Raw genomic sequence first — 7,637 nt, 5'->3', positions numbered from 1 at the left:
GAAATGATATTCAGATGTGATGATTCAGAGGAAATGAAACACATCTCAGTGAACCTCGAAGATGTACTAGGGCTAATTGACAAACTAAAGAATAGCAAATCACCTGGACCAGATGGTATACATCCCAGAATGCTGAAAAAACTGAGAAAAGAAATTGCAGACCTGCTATTGGAAATTTGTAAACTATGGTATCATTAACATCATCTATAGTACCTGAAGACTGGAGGGTTACCAATATAATGCCAATGTTTAAAAAGGGATTAAAGGGTGACCCAGGAAACTACAGACCAGAGAGTCTGACGTCTGTGCCAGGCAAGATGTAGAAACTGTCATATGGATTTAGCCAAGGGAAGTCTTATCTTACAATCTGCTACCATTTTTGAGGGCATAAATAAACATGTGGTTAAAGCTGAGCCAGTTGATATAGTGTATCTGAATTTCCAGAAAACATTTGACAAAGTCCCTCATGAGAGACTTCTTAGAAAATTTAAAAGTTATGAGATAGGAGGCAATGTTCTATTGTAGATCGGGAACTGGTTAAAAGATAGAAAACAGAGAGTAAGGCTAAATGGTAAAGTTTCCTAATGGAGAAAGGTGAATAGTGGAGAGCCCCAGGGATCTGTTCTGGGACCACAGCTTTTTAATAAACTTATAAATGACTTGGAAATGGGAACAACAAGTGAGCTGATCAAATATGCTAATGACACAAAATTATTCAGATATGCTAAATCACAAGAGGACTATGAGAAATTGCAAGAGGACCTTGCAAAACTGGGAGACTGGGCATGCAAATGGAAAATGAAATTTAATGTGGGCAAGTGCAAAGTGATGCACTTAGGAAAGAGTAACCTAAATTATAGCTACATAATACAAAGTTCCACATTAGGAGTCACCACTCAGGAAAAGGATCTAGGTGTCATCATTGAAAATACATTGAAATGTTCTGCTCAGTGTGCAGCAGCAGCAGCCAAGAAAGCAAATAGAATGCCAGGGATTATTAGGAAAGGAATGGAGAATAAAACAGAGAATATCATAACACCTCTGTATCACTCCATGGTGCAACCTCATCTTTAGTATTGTGTGCAGTCCTGGTTATCACATCTCATAAAGATACAGCAGAATTAGAAAAGGTACAGAGAAGGGCAACCAAATTGATAAAGGGGTTGGAACGATTTCTCTATGAGCAAAAGCTAATTAAGCTAAAGACGTTAGGACTCCAGTTTGGAGAAGAGATGGCTAAGGTTTATAAAATAATGAGTGGAATGGAACAAGTAAACGTTAATCAGTTGTTTACTCTTTTGAAAAGTACAAAGACCAGGGGACACACAATGAATTTACTAGGTAATACATTTAAAACTAACAAGAGAAAAAATTATTTGTACTCAACGCATAATTAAGCTCTGGAATTTGTTGCCAGAGGATGTAATGAAAGCTATTAGTATAGCTGCATTTAAAAAAGGTTTGGACAAGTTCCTGGAGGAAAAGTCCATTAACCATTATTAAGGTAGAGTTGCAGAGATCTACTGCTTATTCTTGGGATAAGCAGCTTGGAACCTATCTACCTCTTGGGAACCTGCCAGGCACTTGTGACCTGGCTTGGCTACTGTTGTAAACAGGATGCTGAGCTTGATGGATCCTTAGTCTGACCCAGTATGGCAAGTCATATGTTTTATGTTCTACAGCTTCTTTTCTATTGGAAAAGGTTTGATTATTGTGCATCATTAATACCCTTTCAGATATTATTCATATCTCCCCTGCCCCTCCTCTCCTCACAAGTCTGCCTCATTTGCATGCTCTCTCCAGCACTTATTTGCCCAGGTCTTTAGGACTCAATAGAGATAACCCCAGCATTCACACATACAGCCCAAATGGCTTTTTACAGTATGCAAAATTTTTTTTTTAAATTAGTTGAGCAAGCTGCAGTGCAGGATGCACTGCTCGCATGCAAGACCAGTATCTGTCAAAAATGTGAAGAAAACATCTTTTATCAAAGTGAAAAAGACCCTCAGAGCAATGGCACGCCTAGCAGAAAATAAATCAAAAAAGTAAGGGGTGCAACTGGCCAGACGCACTGCTGCTGAAGGCAAACGCATAAGTAAATAATGTGAAGTCAAAAGCCACTGTGCACACTAGAAATGATAAAGGACATGTTTACTAAAAAAATATCCTACCCTATCAACAATTTTATGGCTGCTAATTGCTAATGCATATTAAAACTAAGATTTCCACTGACAATTGAATCCAAGGTGAATAGTTATGTTGAGAAACATAAGGAGAATTCTTCAAACTTTTAGAAGGAAAACTATAGACCTGCTGCTTAAAAGGAGGGTCTGATGATACCCATGATTACAAGTTTTAGGCATTAGTTTCAAGAAGGAATTGGTCTGCTGAAGTATTAAAATAAAGGTTAACATACAAAAACAATTGAAGGTGATAACTTTTTATTGGACTAACAATGCATTCCTTCACGAGCTTTTGGGAACAAACACACCCTTCCTTAGGTCCCAACATAAGTTCGGTTCTAAACTTTAAACTGGAGAAGCAAATGGGCTGGAGGACTGGCTAAGGGCAATTTCGCTAACATCTCCAACCCTCCTTATTAGGAAAAGAACAAAGAGGGTACTTGAGAAGAGATGAACCAGGACTCTATAGAGTCTGAGAGCGCCATCAAAGCTCTTAAGATGGCTCCGAGTTTTGTTTCCACTAACCGTTTTTATAGGTTTAATTAGGAAAATGGTTTATTCAGATCGGAAGGATAGATGAAGATGTGCACATTTTATTTTTTTCAAGAAAAAAGGATGGGTGGCAACAATGAAGCAATACTCACCAAATGTAGACCAAGGAACCTTGTTAATCATGCCTTATTCAATATAGGCAGCATGCTTAAAGTCCTGATGTTTTTATGGACGTTGATAGTGCAGGTTACACATTTTTATAAATATTAGTAAAAATGCATGTGGGAAATGCAGAGAAGACAAAACTCAATCAAAGCAAGTTTTGGGCATTAAAAATCACTAGAGTGACATGAAAGCCATCATTAAACTAGTATTAGCACTGCACATGCATATTGATTGTGGATATCCTGAAAGCCTGACTGGCCAGCTGTGTCCCGAAGACTGGGTTGGGAAGCCCTGCTCTAATTTATTCACCACAGCGGCCCATGTTTTGTCAAACTCCTCCAGTCTCTAAGCTTCTCCACTGAGTGTGTCATAGGCATGTTTGAGAACACTGATTTATAAAACCTGCCTATCCTTCTCTATAGTGGTACTGTTCTGGAACAATGCTTGGTAAACTGCTGAAACCTTCTCACCTATGTTGTTACTTCATAGCCAAGTCAGGCACGACCATCATGGGGCTGAATTGCCTCCCAGGCTGTCAGTCACTGAGGAGTGGAGGACCTCCTTCGATGATGTGACTGGCCAAGAAAAACCCTCCCATGATGCAACCGTGTGGTACGGGACGATAATGTGGAACCACGCTGGAGCTTACTTTTACCGCTGTCATTGGCAGAAATAAGCTCTGGCACAGCAGACATAAACTCGGGCGCTAAGTGGGGGGATGTGGTGTTATTCATGCTCAACCTGGCATCCTGAGCACCCGCCTATCTCGCTCATCTCTTCCGACAGCCCTGTGAACAGACACACTGACACCTTCCATTTGCTGCAACCTGTTACGGTTTGCTTTTTTTTTTTCTTTACAATTTGTAATTACTGTAAATATAATTTTTGTACAGTGTGCATTTGTAAAGAAACTATGTTTGCTGGAAAAACTCTGAACTCTTTGGCGCAGTATGAGCCAGGAGGCCTTGCTGCTTTTATGTTATGACATAGTCTTGCGTAACATGCTTTCAAAAATAAATACAAAGAATTAAAAAATAAAGCAAGCTTCATGATGTTGGTTGTGTGGCAGAGTATCGTCAATGTGTACTTGTGACCGTAGATTTAGGCAGTCGATATAGCAACAGTGAGCATGATGTGGGCCATCAGAGACTTTATTATCAACTAAGATAGAAATGGTCAACCTACTGAATTCCTTATGCTTAATCTAGACATACTGAGGCTTCAGAATTACTTTAGATTGGAGAAAGATATTTTTATTCTTAAAATACAAGGGACAGCTGTGGGATCAAATCTGACTCTGTCCTAGGCTAATATGTGCATGGATATGTATGAATAGAAATACCTCTTGTTTAACTCCCAATACAAGGACCATATTTATAGATGGTGGAGAAGCCAAGGTTCAAATCATGCGTCTTCCACTGACACAACTTGTCACCTTGGCGCACGCCACTTTTCCCTCCATTGCACCAGGTATCAACTTAGATCGTAAGCCCTTTGTGTGGCTCTATCAGAGTTCTACCTCACCTCAAGCACACGTTGGGAAAGGCGACTGAGTAAATCCAAAATCCAAATCCATATATTGATGATTTTTTTGTATTCAGTGATATTGATGAAACTGGGGGGATGCAGGGTGTTTACCTTTCTGCCAATATTTTGCACTGAGCTGACGAAGGGAGCATAACTGTCAAAAGCTAGTCACAAATCGACTAAATTAGCACAATGCAAAAATATTACCTGCAATATATTGGCCCACCGTTGTTTCTGACTATTTTCTGGAAATTCTAGTATATTTGGGTATGCATCAAAAATGTTTTTGTTTTCTTATATTTGCTTTTCTGTTTTGTTTGATATTTTGGGTTGGTTTCATTTAGCTAAAACAGTAACAAATAAAACAAAAAGAGAGGAAGGAGCTGGACTCCGCTCTCCTTGCCACCAAAAACCTGAAGCGCAGCCGAAATAAAAAATTACACCCCCCATCCCCCCCCTGCCTGCCTTCCCATATTCCTTCACCCTCCCAGGACCCAACCTTGAGCCATCCGTGCAGTCACATGAGTACAAAAAGCAGTTGAAATAGGGCAAGAGCGCTCCTCAGTCACTCCTTTTCTCAAAATGGCGCTGTGCATCCCGGAGGCTAATGCTGTTTTCTGCATGGCCATAAGTTGTAAGGTGGTGCACAGGATATCTTCCTTTGCACTAAAAGGTAGATTTTAAGAGTTGTGCTCAGGCGTCCATGTGCGTGCGTTTGCTGGTGCGAGCACATGGACGCATCGATTTTATAATATGCGTACGTCGAAGCATGCATGTTATAAAATCCGCTACCCGCGCGCACGCGCTGTGCAGGTGCACACAAATTCTGTCTCGTGCGTGTAAGTGGGGGGATTTTAGTAGATGCGCGTGGTGACTCATTAGGCCCTATTTCCCAGTTCCCTCCCAGACCGCCCTGGTAAAGGAAGCAGACTTCCTAAACTCCCTACCTAACCTGCCTCCCTTTTACCCTACCAGCCCCGACCCCTAAAACCCTGCTTACTCCCCTAGATTTCTTTATTTTAACCCGCAGTCCATAGCAGCAGCAGCAAGTCATGCAGTCCGTTGGATCCCGGCGCGCGCTTGTTCGCCACTCTGCCTAATAGCACTCTCCCGGCCCTCCCATGCCCCGCCCATGCTCAGACCCCACCCTGGCCCGCCCCTTTTTTCTAACACCTTTCCAATGCACGTACCGGGAGACGCGCGTGTGGCTGCGGGCCTTTTAAAATCCGCGCAGCGCTTGCCGGTTCCAGCCACGTGCATATCTCCCGGATTTGCCGCCTGTAGGTCTTTTAAAATTCGCCCTTTAAGCTCTTGCCTGACATTTCTGTCTCAGCCAGGCCTTTTTTGCACTCTGCGCTCTCTTGGTTTTCTGATCATTGTTCAGTGACCTGTTGTTGTTGGAAATTCCATTGTACTGTTCTCGAAATGTCACTGTGACATTTATGTTCTGTTCTTAACTTGCAGTTCTTCTCATCTTCCTGTTCTGTCACCCTCTTTATTTATATAATCAAAACATCAATAAACTTGGTACTCCTCTGGCTCTTCCCACAGCCCAGTTTTGCATACATCTAGTAGATGTATGCAAATGATAAGTAGAAATAGGATAAACAGCAAACCATGCAGGACCTTCATTACCTCACAGCAGTGCTTTAAAAACACATATTACCAGTCAAATTGCAGCAGTAAATAAAGTCTATTGCTATTTCAGGAGAAGTGATGTTGATAAGTGGCACATGATAAGTATTTGGGTCTGTATAATTTTTTGACCTGTTTATTTTATATTTGTTATATACATTCCTTACACTAGCTACGTGGAGTAGTGTTACATCCTGCCTCACCTCTATCAACCGACTACTCACTGGTATGCACCTGGCTCTCAACCCCCAGAAAACTGAACTTCTCATCATCTCCTCAAAACGCCCTTTACCACCCATTCCCCCATCCCACTCTTCCACCACCTTCCCTACTCACACGCGAAGCCTGGGTGTCATGATTGATGACCAGCTCACCGTTAAACCATTTATAAAATCTAACCTCAGCGACTGCTACTTCAAGCTACAAAAGATTAAAAAACTCAGACCATTACTATACTTCACCAACTTTCGCACTGTTTTACAATCTATTGTTTTTTCCAAAATAGACTACTATAATGCCCTTCTACTTGGCTTCCCTACTACCCATACTAAACCTTTACAACTTTTACAGAACGCCGCAGCACGTATCCTCACAAACTCCAAAAAGAGAGACCATATCACACCAACACTCAAAGAGCTACACTGGCTACCAATTAAATCGAGAATCCTCTACAAAGCCTTATCCCTCATTCATAAAAGCATCATAAATGAGAACACTCACTGGATCAGCCCTCCATTCATTCCACGAACCTCCACACGGCCCACTAGGTCCACCCATCAAGGAACGCTCCACCCCCCTTCGATCAATTCCACCAAACTCATCTCCACAACTAAAAGAGCTTTCTCACTTGCTGGCCCCACTCTTTGGAACTCCATGCCTCCAGACTTACACACTGAAACCTCCACCCCAAAATTAAAAAAAAACAACTAAAAACTTGGCTGTTCCTACAGGCCTTCCCTTCAAATACCCCTCTTTATCCTTCACCTCCCGACAATGCAAATTAATGAATGCAGAATGTTGTATTACACTATATTAATATCAGCTACCTTTGAAGCCACATATTGTAAATATTGTAAATATTGAAATGTATATACATTCTGCCCTATATTTACAATTTCCCTAGCCTTGTTTTCTAGCGTTTCCTTTAACGACCAAACTTAACTCTTCTCTTCCTGCCTATCCTCTTCCCTGTGATATCCTTCAATTACTCATTACCCAGTTAATATGTAATTTGAAAATTTTGTACCGAGTTATCCCATTTCTTTATTTAACCTCTTGTTACAGTTTACTGTTCCCTGTAAAGGCTTTGCCTGTCTTTACGGCGACACTGTTTTTTGTTATATGTAAACCGATACGATGTGCAAACGGATGTCAGTATATAAAAATACCAAAATAAATAAATAAATAAATAAATCCACTGTTTTGGAAACATCCTTCTCTGTGTATCTGATTCTTTTATGGATCTATCACTTAAACTGAGGCCAGAAAGGAGACCATATCAAAAAAACCCAACACAATTTGGGAGAATCGATCAAATGTTTACAGTGTTGTCTTGCATTGGAAACCTTTGACCCCGAGAGCTTCAATATTAGCAAATAGGCAGTGAATGAACATATAGTGAGGCATTTAGGGGCA

Source organism: Rhinatrema bivittatum, chromosome 8 (genome assembly GCF_901001135.1).
Source record: "Rhinatrema bivittatum chromosome 8, aRhiBiv1.1, whole genome shotgun sequence".
Taxonomy (NCBI): Eukaryota; Metazoa; Chordata; class Amphibia; order Gymnophiona; family Rhinatrematidae; genus Rhinatrema; species Rhinatrema bivittatum.
Note: the sequence above shows the minus strand (reverse complement) of the source record.